At 35.6% G+C, this 18,858-nt stretch overlaps 1 long non-coding RNA gene across 1 annotated transcript in view; it reads right to left on the reverse strand.

Moving 5' to 3' along the window:
- Window positions 1-18,858, reverse strand: part of LOC147911814 (uncharacterized) — a 48,269-nt gene that overhangs the window by 2,945 nt on the left and 26,466 nt on the right. The window contains exon 2 of the long non-coding RNA XR_015550668.1: window positions 2,229-2,316. This is a non-coding gene — a long non-coding RNA (uncharacterized LOC147911814). The remainder of the gene's footprint in view (window positions 1-2,228; window positions 2,317-18,858) is intronic.

The following is an 18,858-nucleotide window of genomic DNA, read 5'->3' on the forward strand; positions in this document are numbered from 1 at the left end:
GGTCTGGAGAAGGCTGAACGAGTAATCCTTGTATTTGTAATATGTGTCATTCAGACTTCAGTAGACTATGATAAATGTTCTGTACCTTTATATATAATTTGAAACAAAAGTCAACATAGCATGCCTCAGGGCCTTGCAATGAAATTAGCCTTGTTGACTGATGTCCAGAGGGGATAAATACGTGTATATGTGTATGGGGTGGGAGGAGTGCTATAAAATGAGAACTATTATGGCCAAAATCTTCATGTAATTATATTTCCCTCAGTATGAGATATGCTATCTATGGAGGCAGCAAAACTTTTATGACAAATAAGAATTAAATGAGGCTATACTCTAAATAGAACAGATGTCTTTGTTTGTATCCCAAAATATTCAACTGTCGAAATACTTTTTCTCCACATTGTGCAAAGAAGATTTATTAGAATTTATTACTATGTGAGACAAGACAATGTTCTGCATATCTGAACAAAAGTCAAAGAGAGCTGTCAAAGTTTCTAATAAAGAAGCTCTCCAAAAGTCCTCCCCTCCATAAAAGCAATGAGAACACTGGAAAAAAATGGTCAAAATCAACTTTTTTAAAACTCTGAAAATTAAAGACTTACAATAATCCAAGGAGAATTTCTTCAAGAAAAACAGTTTAATCTCAGTAAAAACAGCAAGCTTTGTGGTGTTTTAGCTTGCTGTATTGCTATCCCCCACTCCTCAGATCTATGGGAACCTTGAAAACTAACAGCCTCACAACTATAGTAGCCATGAAAATCAGCACTCTAGCAACCACTGGAGGGAACAGAAACAGGTTTAGAGTTCCACAAAATTCATCTCCTGATAACTGTCACTATTTGACATGTCTGAAAGCTCCTTGCATTGCTCCATTCTCAGGGCTGTCTTTAATTGACTTGAGTCAAAGCTCCCTTTGTACAAGCAACCCGATGCCTAGGGAATTTGTTGGAAAAAAAAATAGTGGTAATTGTTTAACACTGCAGCTACCTGACATAGTGATACTAGTTGGAGTTAACAAGAGGCTGACTAAAAAACTTAAAAGGAAAAACTGATAAATGAGATGTTTGTAGCAGACTTTGGAAAGCTCTATATATTTTGGGGACTCTAGAAGGCCACATGGTGTGCAAAGCTATAGGCATGCCTAAGAAAGACCTCAGATGGGCCTAATCTCTTACCTCTGACTAACCTTAAGGCTCTGAATAAGCAGGAAGTAACACTAAGGCAGAGTTGTAAACTGCAGAAGCATTGAAGGTATGTGTCAAGGAGCATACAAAATCCTTTTGCAAAGGCTGGGAGAATTACTGGTTCGTGGCATTTAAGGAAATCACTGTCTGATTATTAGCTGACCCCTGAACTAACCAAGCAGACATTTTACTGGCTGCATATGACAAAGACTTTAGAGAATTAGTCCAAGAAAGTCACTAAACAAACGAAAATTGACAACAATAACAACAACAGCTAACAGCAACAGTAAACCCTGGGAAGAGTGAAATTCTAATTTTCAGAGTGACCACATTACATTATTTAAAATGTCAAGTATTCAAAAAAATTAGAAGACATGCAAAGAAATAGGAATGGATGGCCCATACAAAGGAAAAAAGGCAGTCAACAGAAAATGTCCCTGTGGAAGTCAAGATGTTGGACTTACTAGACAAAGAATTTAAATCAGCTATTATAAAAATGTTCAAAGAACCAAAGAAAACCATATCTAAAGAATTAATGCGGTGTAATACAATGATGTCTCACCAAATGGAGAATGTCAGTAAAGAGATAAAAATTATAAAAAAAGAACCAAATAGCAATTCTGTAGCTTAAAATCACAATAACTGAAATGAAAAATTCACTAATGGAGTTCTATAGCAGATTTTTTTTGAACTGGTAGAAGAAAGAGTCAGGGAACTTGAAAATAGGTTACTTATGATTATACTAGGAAACAGAAAAAAAGAAAGAATGAAGAATAATCATCTCAGAGGTCTGTGGGACACCATCAAATATACCAACATACATATAATGGGAGCTCCAGAAGAGAGAGACAGGGCGGAAAGAGTACTTGAAGAAATAATTGCAAAAAATGCTAAAATTTGATGAAAAACATGAATCTGCACAACTAAGTAGTTCAATGATCAACAAGTAGGTTAAATTAAAAAATATATACACATATAGACAAACTGCCCAAGACAACGAGAAAGAGAGAATCTTGAAAACAGTAAGTGAAATATAACTCTTACACAAAAGAGATCCTCAGTAAAAATAGCAGTTGGCTTCTCATCAGATATCATGAATGCCAGAAGGCAGTTGGATGATGTATTTAACATCCTGAAAGGAAAAAAAAAAACATTAACCAAGAATTCTATACCTAGCAAACTATACTTCAAAAACAGAGATTTTAAGACATTAAAATTAACAGTAGTTATGACTATCTTGAAAAAAAGAAGAACAAACTTCGAGGACTCACAATTCCCAATTTCAAAACTTGCTACAGAACTACAGTAATTAGTACTGTGGTACTGCCATAAGCTTTGACATATAGATCAATGGAATACAATTGAGTGTCCATATATAAACCATATATTTATGGTTAATTGAGTTTTGACAAGAGTGCCAATACAATTCAATGGTGAAAGAACAGTCTTTTAAACAAATGGTGGTGGGTCAACTGGATATTCACATGTGAAAAAAAAAATGCAGTTCAACACTTAATTCACACCATATAAAAAATTAACTAAAAATGGATCATATATCTAAATGTAAGAGTTCAAACTATAAAACTCTTGGAAGAAAACCTAAGTGGAAATCTTCCTGGGATTTGGCAATGGATTCTTAGAAATGACACCAAAAGCACAAGTAACAAAAGAAAAAAATTGATAAAATAGTTAATCAGTCAAAAACTTTTGTGCTTCAAAGGAAGAAAGTCAAAAGACAACTCACAGAATGGGAGAAAATATTTGCCAATCATATATCTTATAAAGGACCTGTATCCAGAATATATAGTAAATTTTTTAAATCAACAACAAAAAGATAGATAACCTAATTGAAAAATAGGCAAAATATCTGAATAGACATTTCGTCAAAGAAGATATACAAATGGCCAATAAGCACATGAAAGGTTGCTCAAAATAATTATCCATCAGCAAAATGCAAATAAAAGTGACATTAAGATACCACTTTACACTACAAGATTGGCTGTAATCAAAGGGAAAAACAATAACAAGTGTTGTTGAGGATGCAGAAAAATTGGAACTGAAGGTGATCAGAATATGCCACTGAAAAATATGTCATTTTGGCATAACGATTATTTTGAGCTGAAATCAAGAAACAGCAGACATAGGAGGAACTCTTTGCCCTCCCCTTTTTACCTAAAAGCAGGGCATAAATTTCCCTTTTGAAGGTTTCCTCCCTCTCCTCTCCTGTACCAGGAAGAGGAGACAACTTGACACTGGAGATGGAATTGACTTGAATCTGCGCAATTAACCTTACTAAATAACCCTTATCATCTTCCATTAATTTTTCCCTGCATTTTTACCTTCACTCAATTTACTGCCTCTAGAAGCCCAAACCACTTTTCCTCTGTCTTGCCACTTTTCCACAATTCACCACCCTTTGTTAAAGTGGTATATAATCCCGCGGGTCCAACCACTTCCTTGGGGTTTTCATTTCTTTCCTGTGAAGCTCTTGTGTGCATATGAAATAAACTTTTTTTTCCCATTAATCTGTCATTTATCAGTTTAATTCACAATCTCCAGACCCTTAACTTAAGAGGGTAGAGGACAAGTTTTTTTCCTCCCCTACAGAATCCTTGTCCATTGCTGGTGGGAATGTAAAATGGTGCAGCTGCTTTGGAAAATAGTTTGGCAGTTTCTCTAAAAATTAAACATAGAGTTACCATACTACCCAGTAATTTCACTCCTAGGTATATACCCAAAAGAATTGAAATAGATAAGTGTACACAAAAACTTGTACAGGAATGTTCATAGCAGCATTAGTCATAATAGCCATAAGGGGAGGGAAAATGGTAAGTGATTGCTCAAGTTTACACTTTTCTTTTCGAAGTCATGAAAATTTTTAAAATTAAATACTGGTAATGTTTGTACAACTCCGTGAATACACTATAAACCACTGCAGTATATAATTTTAAAGAGTGAATTTTATGATATGTGAATTTTATCTCAATAAAGTTGTTACAAAATTGCTAATAAGTCTGATTTAAAAGAATATCCAAAAATTTTCAAAGATATTCATCTGTTGCTGAGAAAAACAGAGTTAATATTTGTCTGTCAAGTGACAGTCTTTTGTATGCTAATTATTTATAATTCCATTAGAATTCCAGTATTTTTTCTTTCACATGTTAATCAGCTATAATATTCCAATTAGATATTGGAATCCCTAGCTAAGAAACAAGGCTTTCAGTGAGTTCTAGTGAATGTCAGGAATATGAAAAGTTTGAAATCACAAGGAAATACATGAGTACTGAAGACATTTATGAGTGCCAAAAGAAGCCAAGCCTATATAGGCCTACCATCAGGTCTGGCTGTTTTTATTCAAATTTTGGTATAGTCATGTAATAATAATAACAATAGGTAACATTTATTGAATACTTACTACATAACAGCAAATGAAATAAGGAATTATTACCATGATTTTTATGGATATAGAAACTGAAACTTAAAGTGGCCTAAGGCAGAGTCGGGATTATTTGAAGTTGTCCATATACTGATATGCCTAATTTTAAACTTGCTTTTCAATGACCAGTTTATAAAGCAATTATTTCCCTTAATAAAGTAGAAAAACAAAGCAGCATATTTTTTCTGACTCTTGAACTGAACAAAGATAGGTATAGCATAAAATTAGGTTTCTATTTTTTTAAAAAAACAGAAATTTAACAACTGGGATCTTTCAATCTCAATTTCCTCAGGGGATCAGATTTAAAGAGAAAAGTATTTTAGAGTAGTGAATACAATCATTTCAGTTATTTTCAAATCCCCTCCCAAAATACTTAATAAGTGTATAAATATATCTTTCAAATATGAATAAAACATTTAGTTTGATGCATTGGGTGAATAGACCAATGGCCTACTGCATTCCCAAGTTAAAATCTAGTATTGACACAGTACTAATTCTGTGACAGTTTCTGATTTATAAGTACCCATGAATATTTATAAATTCCAGATAAATCAGATGTATGTTAATTTTTTACAATGATATGATCAGAGAATCTGAGGAAAAATGTTGATTTACTGACTGTAATGAGTATTTCTTATTAGCAACAGTTATATTCCCTATATTTATAATTTATAACCTTTGGCTGAACAAACAGCCCAAAGCATCTTATAGTGTTTTTTAAAATAATGTGTTTTTTTATTATCTCAATGCCTACTAAGGGAGAATGTTTTCATTGCATAGATGCAAACATTTCAGAGTCAAAAGTAGTGGGAAAAAATGAAAGTACTCATGTTCAGAAACTCCTCAAATAGTTAACATATATACTTCATAAACAGACAAATCTTATGCTTTCAGATGACGTCCCCAGAATTTCAAATAGTACCTGAGTCATGGGAATTGCCACAGTAATTACCTACATTAGAGGAAAAGGAGTTATAAGGCATGTATCTTACAGTTCCTGTGTTGCTAGGCTTTTGATCTAGCACAGCATGCTCTCAAGGTAGTATCACGCAAGGTACTAAATTGAGTTATATCGGCAGTCCATGAGTATCAATTATCAGTAATATTTTAGGAAAAAATATCTATAAGTTTTAAAGGCTATATCTTGGAAATTTTGCCTTGAGACTTACATCTGAACATCTCAGAGAATTTTTTGGAAAACATTTTAGGAAAATTCCTATAAAATGATAACTTGACATTTTTACTTTACAAATATATGAACTGCCGTTTGAATAGCCCTTTTAATAAAATGAGATTAAGTATATCCTCTTTAAAGTAGGGATTTTACCTCAAAATATGGATCTATTATGAAAATCACATATACATAACCTAGTATCCTTTTTGGGCAGGGAGATGTTACATTTAGGTATGTGGCCACCTACTGTGATAAGCTCCCTTTCTGCCCAAATATTAACTCTTCTGCTCCTTCCTGTCTAACGTCTGAACTCCCTTCCATATTGGGAAAAGTTTGATAGATTTATTAAGTATCCTGTATTTTCTTACAGTACTGCTGCCCGGTGACCTGCTTGTTTGTGGTTCGTATGATTGGACAGCTAAGAATTTCTTTGAAAATAACATTCTAATGTTATTGTAACAAAGCTAATTACACACACACACACAAAGTAAAGCTGTAAAGCAATTAATTCAGTTCCTCAAATGAACAAGACAAAAAAAGAAAACGAATGATAACTATCAGTTACATTCTTCTCTTATTTGACAGATAAATTTATTTTTATTCACTCTCTATTTTCTTCTCTCAGCCTACTCAGCAACGAAATTGAATTTTTACATGTTTTTTTCTATAATTACTTTGTGAAAACCCACAATATAAGGGCAACTAACTTCTTTTGTTTTAAGAATGAGAACTTCCTCTTTTCAGAAGGGTCGGAAGCAATTTTTCTCTCTAAATAAAACCTCTGCTCTGTGGTTCATGTCCAGATGTGGGCTTCATTCAAACCTGCTTCCCTTCTTCTGAGCTGCTAATGGAAGCACATGGTAACATTTCTGCCTGGGCTAATTTAAATCATCTCCCTTAAAGTGAGGCTGAGTAAATAATTTAGCAAGTTATCTCTTTAAAACAAACAGACCTATTCTGACACAGTGTATAATTGTATATGTACAATTGCATAAATACAATTTTAAAATACTAGATTTTCTTCTCATACATACTGAATTGAGTTCACTGTAAGGAGAAAGTGACTGACATGTAATCCTTTTCTGAGAGCACCAGTAGCCAGAAAATGTGGGGATAGATCAACAGACCCCTGGGCATGTATGTCAGGAAAGGGAAAAGCATTGTGGGGGTAGAATTTACATGAGTGTTATTTTAAATATAGTTTTGCCTCGGGAAATGAGCCATAATAGGAAGCTTGTATTCCACTCCTCATGTAGAATGTGAGTTCTTTTATCTATGAGTAGGGAGAGATGTACAGCATATATTAACAAAGAATCCTGTTGCAACATTTTAAGTGTCAAAAAAGGCATGTCTGTATCCAGTGAGGTTTTTTTTTTTTTAAGATTTAAATCTATTCCTACTGCTAAAAATTAGACTATTCAAGCAATTCAAGGCTCATTCACGTAGTCTCATGCTTTTGAAATGTAAAGCTTTCAGTCCTGTTTGCTTATAAAATCAGTCCAATTTATGTTGCTTTAGTTCAAATAATGGAAATTTTAAATCACATCATGTCTATTTTGACAGGTATACAGACCATGGTAAAATGGTTTTGGGCATGTCTTCAGAATTCTATAAGCAGGGAAAAAATAAGAAATATAAAAGAGTCCTAATTCACAATGGTTGCTATTTGCAAGAAATTTATTTATAAGCAATTATTTTATAAGATCTTTATATGACACACTAAAATAAACATATTATAAATATGTTGAACTTCCTATTAAATTTAGTTGTTATATCAAAATTCTCATAAAAAGATGATGCATTTCATTTGTATAGAGAAAAAGAGCAATGACATTGTCAAGTTAGAAGACTGTGAGTCCTGATTCACAACAATTCAGTTAGTGAGTTTCTAAAGTTGTATATTCCAATAGATTACAGATATTTGGACTGAAAGTGAATAACTCCCTTGATCCTGACAAGGTTTGGGTGTCTTAGCTACACAGAGAGTTTCCTATACAGTACTCAAATTGATTGACAGGTTTGTAGATCAAAGTTGTTTTTCTTTTAACCTTACATTATGTCTCTTCAAAGGTTATTTCAACCCCAGAGGCTCACTGACACTTGCAGAATGGTAGTTATAATTATTGAATTTTGAACAGTTTAACATTCTGGCCATTACCACTTGATAAGAGCTCAAGTTAGGGCTGGCCTTATACTCCAGTTATAATAGGAGTTAAACTCCAGTTATAATAACTCCTATTATAATAGGCAGTTGGGATATAAAGATTAGAATCTCCTAACCTCTGTACGTACCCCTTCTTTCATCGAGATTCATTAAAGTACAATTCCAATCAATAAGGATTTCCCCTTTAGAAGCAGTCTCTTTCAAAATTTCTCTTGGAAGGGTAACAGATTAGATATCTGACACCTTACTGACAATTAATTTACCAGATCCCTTTCCTTTATGACTGGGAAGACCCAGGCTCTCAGGAAGGCACTGGACACCTTAGGCTGAGGCATTACACAGGGGCCAAAGAGAACTTAAAAGGGTGGCAGAACAACTCTAAGGATCAGTATTGCCTCCTTCACAGTTTGGCTAAAGGCTCACCCCTGAGCAAAAATAACCTCTCTAATAAACAGCTGCGTCCACAGGGTACACCTCTGAAGGACAATTGTTTCTGGCTGGAATGTACAAAACTAAATAGCTTATTTTTCCCTCTCTTGTTCCATTCAGGTGATAAAATCTTAAATCTAAATTCCAAAACAAAGGTCTTTAATAAGAGGAAATTCCTCTGGCGTTGAGTAGTTAAGATTAGCAGTAGCTATTATCCCTTTTTATAATCATGTAGCTACCTAAAACAAAATGAAAAGAAGACCCCTTGCCTTGCTTACATTGTAAACACATGGGAAAGAATGAGATCACATGCCCAAGCAGGCGTGCACGTGCTTAAAGGGCATTGCAAGGTCGTGCACTCCCACCTCCCAACTGGCTTGGCATTCACACCATTCAAGTTACTCCAGATCTGTTTTATCAAATGGAAGAAAAGAATCTGGGGACCTAGGAGCCCCCAGGGTCATCTCCTTCTCAGTTCTAAGGTAGCTCTGTGACATCATTGAATGCTTTACTACAAAGAATAACAAAAAGATAATATTTATTCAATGCTTATTATATGCCTGGCACTTTACATTTATCTGAGTTAACTGTGGCAACAATTCTGTTAGGTATGCTAATTATCTTCATTTTGCAGATGCAGAAATAGGCAAGGAAAGGTTACTTAACTTCCATAATGTGACACAGGTAGTGAGCAGACGAAAAAGGATTTGGACCCTAGTAGTGTACCCACATTGCGCATACTTTTTACCATTATACTAAGTTATCAGTAGATGAACAAGACCCAGTGAAGTGGAGGTGGCTAATGATATAATTGAGCAGTTTGCTGAGGAGTCAAGCTTCTTACTGGACACAGTACTTGCATTACCAGTGCCAAAACATTCTGAAGGGTCAAGACAAATGTCATTGATAGTTCATCACTTTGCAAACAGTTATATATTTGGTATCATGGAGACAAAATATCCATATAAAAGACTGAATATTTTATTTTGCATCTGGGTATTCTGGCATTATAGGAAGAAAGAAATAGGAAGTGACTTTTATTCAGTTATTTACCATTTGTGGCAATATCAGCACTCTATAAACAGAAGGAGAGAAAACAAATGCTAGTGTTCATACTATATCTATGTTGTGCTGAAACGCGCCTGCAACTTCAATTGCTTGCTTTCACAAATTTCAGTGAGATGTTACCAGGAGCAGCCTCAGCAAAACTGCAAAAGTTAGATTCATCTTCAGTGCTCTTTTGTATCTTCAGGGACGCACCATCCTTTTGTCCTCACCAGGTTAAAGGTGATTTCATGTTTTATAAATCCTCCATTCACAGCGTGCTCTTAAAAACAAGCCATTCATAGCAAAAGCAATTTGAAAATGGTCAAAATTTTAAGTAATTATGGTGCAAATTGATGGTAGAATTTCAGGCACCTGTTATGGGTGACCAATTTATTAGCATAGAGGGCTTTTGAGGCCCTTACAAGCCCCCTAAAAAGCAATTGAATTATATGATTCCCAGGCCTACAAGTCTTGAAACCCCTGTACAGGAAAAACACGGTGATAAAATCAATGACTGATTAGTTACTAATTATGTAACTTAAGGAATGGGGGACACAAAGACTACACATGGGAGTGGTTTAGACTAGAAGTATTTCTTTGAAAATATCAGCAAGCAAAATACTCTCACTATGCTACTGCCTTCCAACGTCAGTAACTGAAGATCCTCTGTAAAGGCAACACAGGTGCCAGTTACTATAAAACATAATCTCTTAATCAATCTCTCTCTATGTCAATTTCTCCCTCTTTCTCTCTCTCTCAAAATTGTCTTAGAAATACAGCTATTCAACTCTGCTGTCGTAGCACAGAAGCATCTATTAACAATATACAAACATATGGGTAGAATTTGTTTCTAATAAAATTTTATTTACAAAATCAGATGGCCAGCACCCAGCTCACAGATTGCTGACCCCTTCTCTACAAGTGTTATGTTGACGCAAATAATCCATAATCAATCTATAAATCAAAATTAGGGTGAGTTTATTATAAGCCAGGTCCGAGGACTATAGCCCAGGGGCTTCCTTCCCTAAGGAAGGAAGCATTCCAAAGAATTGGGGTGTAGAGAGTGGTTATATACTGTCTTGGAACAAAGAGTATACATCACATATGACAGGAATACCCCTTTCACAATAGTCATGAGATTGCTTTGCTGGCACAGCACGTCAGTAGTCACAAGGTGAACACCGCAGGTTGGTAATTAATCCTTAGTTTCTAGAAAGAGATGCTTATCCTTAAAGAAATGCCAATATGGGAGGAAGCCATATCCTTTAACGTTGAGACATCGTAAATGTTTAAAGCAGATGTACAATGCATGCTCAACGGGCCACGTCAGGCCTTTTTGGAAAAACAAGGTCCGGCCAAATTAGTTTTAAATCAAATGGCTTCCTCATATACTCCAATATATCCTATTGCTTATCATTTATTCATCATTTTCCCCCTTTTGATCAATAATCTTGTGATAGAAAACACTGATGATCAAAATATTGTCCCTCGGTGCCAGAGTGGTGACTGCCTGCCCTAGGTCAATCATGTCCCTTGGTGCTAGGCTTTTATCTCATTTATTTGCCCAGTTATCCACGTTGGGGGGGAAATAGTTGGACAACCATAGAGGTATATATTAACAGGGGAAGCATTTCATAGGTTATATAATTTTTCAATTGATTTTAGATTGTTGCACAAACATTGTACATGTGCTTTTACATGACTCCTCATGCTTATGTTGTTTACAATTATAGAATGGGAACAGTAACAATGACGACAATTCAATATTTAAAAAGATTAGTTTTAAAATGTGTTCTTTGCCATAGTCTTTATCAGAAAAGGAAATTTTTCCAGGGTTGTAAGATTGATCAACCATCTCGAGTTGCTGAGCAATCATTACTCTAGCCTGCATGTTAGTCTTACAACACTGAGTAAAGAAAACAGTACTAATACAAGATTTCTAAGGAGTAATAGAAATAGAAATTGCAACCTAGATCGAAAAAGGGAACCAATACCTGAAGGGGGCGAACCAAATAAATCAAGACTGGATGTAGAATCACTTAAGGCATTCACCTGTTTTTCATGTGCTTTAGCAGAGACGACCCATGGGAAAATTCATCAGATATAAAAACACAGCATTCAGTTTGAATGACTGCATATGTATCACCTTGGGATGCAGTTAGATTATCTAAGGCCACTCTATTTTGAAGGACAGCCTTTCTCATTAAAGACACTTTGGTATTTAATAAGGCTATTCTTGCTTGACTACTGTTAAGAGCTTGTTGTGTAAATTTAGTCAGAGCTACTATACGTGATATGACATCTTCTAGCCCCAAAGAAGGAATAAATATAGCTGCTAGGTGGCCATACCATTGGAACACTACATGAGCCCATCTGGCCTTAAGGAGAAGGAGATTGGCAACTGATGTCAGCTCAGGGAAAATCCTTCCCTGCATCCAGGGGAAGCCCAGAGTTCAGTGTCCTAGCCATCTAGGCAATAGCAAAGGTCAGAGGTTTGTTCCACATAACCACTGAATTCCATTAGGAGCCACCCAATAAATGCCCAGACTTCAAGACTAGTCTGTTCCAAACCAATCACTTAGCCACTGTGGGAGAAAGTTTCCAAAAGTATTGTTTTCTCCATAAATCATATTTTCAGGTGCCCAATGGGTTAACTGGTATATGCTGGGGCAATGACAATTGTGCTCCAGTAGGGACTATGGGTTTTTTTGTTTTTTACTCAGACCCAAATCATGTCTGCAATATGCTGGGGCAGTGGCAATTGTGCTCCAATAGGGACTATGGGCTTTTCTTTTTTACTCAGACCCTAATCACGTCTGCATGCTGGGGTCAAAAATTCCTCCTCTTTGTTGCCACCTTTGTTGCAATTCTCCCACGGCAATTTCCTGAACCTGTAGAAGGAAATCTTTTCCTGGGTTAGTAGAGTTAATATAAAGTAGCAGGCATTCTTGAAGTTGGACAGCATATCTAGCTTGATAATGTCCTTGCTTATCCTTTAAGTAAGACCCATCTGAAAATCAAATTAGATAATAAAATGCAGCCATGGTCATTTTCCTCCTGTGATACTGGAATCAATGTAGCAAGGTTAAGATAGTGAATAATATTTACCTATGCAATATAACCTAAGAAGATTTATCATCATTTACTTGACAATGCTTCCCATGCAATTTAGCATATCAAACAAGCCTAATTAGTTTAGTATCTCCCTCTTTATAGGAAGAAAGAACAAATTTCTTTGAGACATCCCAGGGGCCCTCTGGAGATTCTCAAAGAAATTTTTTTTCAGGTCAAAAGAAAAACTTCATTTAGGATTTGAATTTTGGGGAATCTAGTTGAAAATACCAAAAGGTTCTAAAACACTTGGTCAAATAATATCAAGTGTTTGCTGATCTTGTGTCTCTGCGAAACAATGGTCACTGTGAAACAATGCTGAGTCATCCATTTAACCAAAGTGACAACAGATGTTAAAGGCAAACATATAGAGTTAAACAATCTAAAAAAATCCTTAGTTCTCTTAATAGAGAGTTTTCAGCCTTTTAGAACATAGGAAATTATTTTGACAAAACACAGAATTTCTGTCTCTTAGGTAGATTTACTCAAAAGTAAAGAAAAATCTTTCATAATCTCATTATCAAGAGCCAACTAAAAGTCCAGGAAAATTATCCTTTTAAGAGAGACAAAACCAAATTCTAATTTTTGTACCAGCTTCCTTTTGGTATTAAAACTTATTCATTTAATTAAATTCATTTTAATCTTAGCCTACTTGAATATGCCCAAAACTCTTTCCTCAGGGTTCCTGTTCCACAAACCTTCTATAACTTTCTTTTTACATTCACAATTTGTTCTATGCCTTCTTTCTTCCCTCCTAGTACTTTAGGACAAATTTACCTTTCTTAACAAACAAACAAAAATATCTTCATTCCTTTCAATCTTCTTTACCAAGAAATACATTTTACTTTCCTTAACTTTTTATATATTGACATCTTGTGGATTGGAAGATCCACAAATACTGTCTAGACATGTGCTTTCTCATAGAAAATTTCTCAACATGGCACAAGACATGTTTATAAATAAAAACCAAGTATTTTTTCAGTTTCTCTGTAATATAAAGCCAAAGGTAGATAAATCTATGCTTAGTAATTAATATCTAATATTATATCTTATGTGGGAATGACCTAGAAACTCAATAAATTTTATCATTTAACTTAATTTAGCAAAACTCTAACGTTTCAAGTTACCAAAAGGTTTTGAAGTTAAGTACATATACCATAACATATAATTATCGTTAAAAAGTTCACCCAACACTTTTATCTTTTTCACATCTATTTAGTTTACTTGCTTCCAATAATTATGTAGATTGTCTATACAACTTCATGAGGCATTAGGCAAAATAAGCTATTATTCTAAGTTATTTTCTCTGCTGACAAATTTTGTAAAAGAGATAACATGTCTGTATCATATACGATGTTAATAATTCTGAAAACATATTTTTTAATCAAACCAACAAACTTAAATAAGCTTTTCATTACCAAAGATTATTTTATATCACATTAACTTGAAAGACATCTTGGTTAGTTTCCATTACATTTATATAAGTGCTTACTTAAAGCCAACTAAATAGAGCTCTTTTAGAAATTATACTATCCGAGGTAAAAAAAATCAGACACATATATAACATATACATGAACACACATACACAGAGACTCCACAGCTATAGTTTTAAAATTACTGCCATGAATCAGGTACAGCAATACAAAGCTCCCTTTTTCTTTTTTCTTTTTCTTGAGTCTTAGGAATTGGTGATGGTCTAGATAACAGTTCCCGGAGAGGTTATAAGCCATTTTTTTTTTTTATTGATGTTTTAATGGTTTCTAACATTGTGAAATTTTGGGTTGTACATTTTTGCTTGTCCATCACCATATATATGACTCCCTTCACCCCTTGTGCCCACCCCCCACCCCCCACCCCCACTGCCCCTGGTAACCACAGTCTAGTTTTCTCTGTCCATGTGTTGGTTTATATTCCACATATGAGTGAGATCATACAGTGTTTGTCTTTCTCTTTCTGGCTTATTTCACTTAACATAATACGCTCCAGGCCTATCCATGTTGTTGCAAATGGGACGATTTTGTCTTTTTTTATGGTTGAGTAGTATTCCATTGTATATATATACCACATTTTCTATAAGCCATTTTGAGATAAAGGAAATGTGTGGAATCTGAACGGCCTCTAGAGCTGCTTTCAGGTATTGCAAAGGTTTGTGAGTTGAGGACAGCTGCTTTTAAGTCCTTATAAACTTGGGTTGTAACTTAAATGACATTATAGGTCAATCTACTTGTCCAACTATATCATCCCTAATTTGCTTCTTTCCCTCTGAGTGCTTAGTTTTATTTTAACTTAGGGAAGAAGGCCTCAAAAAAAAATTCCTATCATGCTCTGAATATCAGCTTCCAGTTTGGCTGGATTTCTGATCATAAGTTGCTAAATCCTTTCAAATATCTCATCAGGTTTCAGCAGGACAAACTAATTATACCTGGCAGTATTGAACAACTCTATTAATCTTTAACATAGCAGTCCCAGAAAATCTCTGAGTCTCATTAACTCTGGGAGGGGCTCATATTGGGCCCTCTTTGAAGGTAGATAATGAGGGTGTCTGTAAAACCATGACCTAATATATTTTTCTTTCAGGTACATTTTATAACTTATTTTTCTGTTGGCTTTTTGTAACAAAACTTTCAATAAGGGTATTTTGGCATTTTGAAGTTTTTGCTTTTAGGTCCACTTATTAAATTATCTTATCTAATCAGAACATTCCTTCTAATGGTCAATGTAATTTCCCTGAGGCTGGTGGCAGCTTGACAGGAGCCTTAGCCATGAATGGAGTGCACAACCCACATTTCTGTCTGACCATCACTGACTACAAAATGGGGTGTAACCACATTTTTGTCCAACTGTATTTTGGGACCCCAACCTGACGGTTATTAAGCCAAGCCCTCAGGACACGAAACAAGCTTGGCAAGATTTTTGCTGTTCTTTGTAAATATTTACAGTTTCTGGAACCTTTATTTTGAGCAATTGTGCCAGAAGGTGGTGAGTTCGACTCTTTAAAGATTTCTCTGTTATTTGGCTCTTAAAAAGGAGCCCCAGGGGCCAGCTTGGTGGCATAGTGGTTAAGTTCATGCACTCTGCTTTGGTGACCCAGGGTTTGCAGGTTGGGATCCCAGGCACAGACCTACACACCACTAATCAAGCCATGCTATGACGGTGTCCCACGTACAAAATAGAGGAAGATTGGCACAGATGTCACCTCAGGGACAATTTTCCTCAAACAAAAAGAGGAAGATTGGAAACAGATGTTAGGTCAGGGCCAATCTTCCTCACCTAAAAAATAAATAAAAAAGTAAAAAGGAGCCCTGAAGTGGCCATTCTAATTTTAAATTATCCCAGGTTATCCTGCCAGCCATTTATAGCTATTCCCATTTTGTTAAGCACTTGTAAGTCTCAGCATGAAGCCAGCCAGAGTTCTGAGGGGAGGCTGCCCATTCAGGAACTGGTAAGCTTTTAGAAGCTTGATTTCCTGTTTTTCTTTTAGTTTCCTTTTACTATAAAGTCTGAACAATTTCTAGGGACAGTGTAGTGGGTCAGAAATGTGCTGCTTGTGAGTGTTATGCCCTAAAGAAAGGTCATAAACACTCTCTCACATGCCTTAGTTTCTCCTGCTGGCAGTTTGAGACTGCCATGGGGGCTCAAAGTGCTGGAAAAACACTCCTCATTTGTGTGTCCCCAGGTAAGTCTTTAATTAATTAACGTGAATGATAGTCGAGTTCCCCATGGGACTGCTACGCGTCACGAGGATTGATCCTCAAACACTTCCATGTGGTTCTCAGTCACCTGAGAATGCCTTTAGACTGGAAGGAGCTGGTGTCCCTTCTCTTTGGAGCTGAACAAGTTCAGACTCCCATTTCTCCATCAAGCAGTTTGTTCAGACTTTATTATACAATTCTTTCCAATTTAAAGCCAAATTAAAAAGGTCAGCCTGCCCCATTCACTCCAAAGTTCCCCTTAGGGTCTCCTGGCCTAGGAAATACCCCCTAGGTTTCTCTTTCCTAGGAATTCTTCCTAGGTTCCTCTTACCTAGGGTATGTACCAGTATTCCCTTAAGGTACCTACTCTTAAGGTTTGAAACAGCTCATATAAACTCTGGACCATCGACTTAAAACAAGGAGGTTCGGGTTTCAGGAGAATGTACCAGGGTCACCTGAAGAATGTAGTGATCTGGGAGAATGCTCAATGGGCCCCTATTGGTACTGAACACCAGTTCAGTGTAGATTCCAGGTGGTCTCTTGTGGGTTTCTCTGAAATTCTGTCAACTACATCAAGAGCTATAATTTTAGGTTTTACATTTAGGTCTATGATCCATTTTGAGTTAATATTTATATAAACTGCAAGATATGGATCAAAGTTCATTTTCTTGCATATCAATATCTAATTGACCAGTAACATTTGTTAAAAAGACTTTTTTCCATTGACTTGTCTTTGCACCTTTGTCAAAATCAGTTGTCCATGTACTTGTAGGTCTCTTTCTCAGATCTTTACTGTTTCATTAATTTATTTGTCTTTCTTGAAGGCTAAAATCACAATACTTCATATGTTTTAAAATTATATAATGAATCTTGAAATCAGATAGTATTAGCCCTCCAATTTGTTCTCCAGCTACTTCTAAGATTTTCTCTTCATTGGTGGTTCTAAGCAATTTGATACTGACATGCCTTGTTGTACTTTTTCTTGAGTTCTTGTGTTTGAGGATCCTTGAACTTTTTGGATCTCTAGGTTTAGAGTTTTATCAATTTTGGAAAGTTTTTGGCCATTATTTCTTGACTTATCTTTTCTGTCCTCCCCTCTCTCTCCTCTCCTCTAAGGACATGAATTATATATATATTAGGCTCCTTTTGGAAAGTTTCTATTGCTATGTCATCCAGTTCATTAACGTTTTCATCTCCAATGCCTAGTCTGCCATTAATCACAACCAGTGAATTTTTCATCCCATACATTATAGTTTTCATGCTTAAATGTTTTGTTTGAATCTGTTTAAATATTTTTTCATGTCTCTGCTTACGTTTATGCACATATATAATACAATTATAACAAATGGTTTAATGTCTTTATCTGCTACCATCTAATATCTAGGTCAATTTCAATCGTTTGATTTTTCTCCTTATTATGAGTTGTCTTTTCCTGCTTCTTTCCATGCTTGGTAACTCTTCATTGGATGACAGAATTTGTGAGTTTTACCTTGTTGAGGTAATACGGATACTCTTTTTTTTTTTTTTTTTTTTTTTTTAAAGATTTTATTTATTCATTTTTTCCCCCCAAAGCCCCAGTAGATAGTTGTACGTCATAGGTCCGCATCCTTCTGGTTGCTGTACGTGGGACTCGGCCCCGGGTTGGACGGAGAAGTGGTGCCTCGGGGCGCGCCCGGGATCCGAACCCGGGCCGCCAGCATCAGAGCGTGCACACTTAACCGCCAAGCCACGGAGCCGGCCCCGGATACTCTTATAAATATGTAACATTAAATAAAATTGTATATATAGTTGAATGTCAATTTCATTAGTAATGCATAAATATACATTTTAAAATTGGATGAAATGCATTAGCTTCTTAATATTAATGGTGGTTATCTCTGAACGTTAAAATCCATAGTCATTAATTGTCATTTGTTAAAATTTCAACCTTCCCAACACATAACAGGATTGCATTTCCTGGCCTCCTTCTGGTTGGATGGTGTCATATAACTACTTCTGGCCAGTGGCTTGTGAGCAGAAATAATAGAATGTCACTTCGGGGATGCAGCTGTTAGTTGGCATTGTGAGACTCTCCAAAATCCCTCTGCCCTCTGACATGACTAATAGTAATGTTCAACTCAGTTGCTGCTCCAACAACCTTGGTCCTTGAGAAACTATTATGAGTAGAGACTCTCCTTGCCAAATCACAATTTACAGGTAGAATGAGCAAGCAATAAATCTTTTGTTTTAGCAACTGATATTTGGGGGTTGGTTGTTATAACATGAATTAGACTATCCTGACTAAAACTGAGGGATTATGGAAGATTTCATTTTTCTTCTTGATACATTTTTGTATTTTCCAAAATATATACGATGAGCTTGAATTAATCTTTTTTTTTTTTTTAATTTTTTGTTTATTGCGGTAACGTTGGTTTATAACATTGTAAAAATTTCAGGTGTACATCATTGTACTTCTATTTCTGCATGGACTACATCATGTTCACCACCAAAATACTAATTACAACCCATCACCACACACATGTACCGAATTATCCCTTTCACCCTCCTCCCTCCCCCCTTCCCCTCTGGTAACCACCAATCCAATCTCTGTCCCTATGTGTTTGTTTATTGTTGTTATTATC

The sequence above is a fragment of the Ceratotherium simum genome, chromosome X (assembly GCF_057802395.1).
Source record: "Ceratotherium simum simum isolate JZ-2026a chromosome X, ASM5780239v1, whole genome shotgun sequence".
In the NCBI taxonomy this organism is placed as follows: Eukaryota; Metazoa; Chordata; class Mammalia; order Perissodactyla; family Rhinocerotidae; genus Ceratotherium; species Ceratotherium simum.